Source organism: Myotis lucifugus, unplaced genomic scaffold (assembly GCF_000147115.1).
Source record: "Myotis lucifugus unplaced genomic scaffold, Myoluc2.0 scaffold_113, whole genome shotgun sequence".
NCBI lineage: Eukaryota > Metazoa > Chordata > Mammalia > Chiroptera > Vespertilionidae > Myotis > Myotis lucifugus.
In genome coordinates, this window is record NW_005871161.1 from 621,831 (window position 1) to 622,498 (window position 668).

Genomic DNA, 668 nt, shown 5'->3' on the forward strand with positions numbered 1-668 from the left:
CGGCCGAGCTCCGCCACAAATGATCACTCCGGGCCTGGGGGGCGGGCAGCGGGGAGGGGCTGGAGCCCGGCACGTGGGGAGGGCAGCGCACGGAACAACCTGGCGCTTCGTTTATTGTCAAACCCTAGGTTTGAGTAATGTTCGTTTCCACGAATCCTTATTCGAGGGGCATTAGCAATATTGTTTCTTAGTTTAAGATGTTTGTGAGGAAAAGCGTGGTGGCTGTCGGTGCATGAATACCTACCCACCTAGCTACTGTGGGCTTTTTCTCTTATGAGCTGTTGGACTTGCCCGGCCTTCTGTAGTCTTTTGAGAGGCGCTGAGGTCATTTAGGGTGATGGCGGCGCATTTTTGGAGAGCACTGGAAAGGCCATTTCCTCCTGCCCTACTGGGGACTTTCAGAGACATGTTTACGCCTCGGGAGTCACTCTCCTCCAGAGAGGCCGGCAGTCCACTGGCGGAGCCATTTTTCTTGACACTCCGAGTGTCATTAATAACGGATGCATCTAAGTCACCCGGCTAAGCGGCACTCGGAGCCCAGGCATTCAGCAATGCCCTGCACTTCGCCAGGCACTGTGGGCTGTGGGCAGCCTGCGCCCAGAAGTAGAAGGGAGCCACAGAGGCCTGACACTTTCTCAAAGCGCTTCAGCATCCTTGGGTGCCTGAAT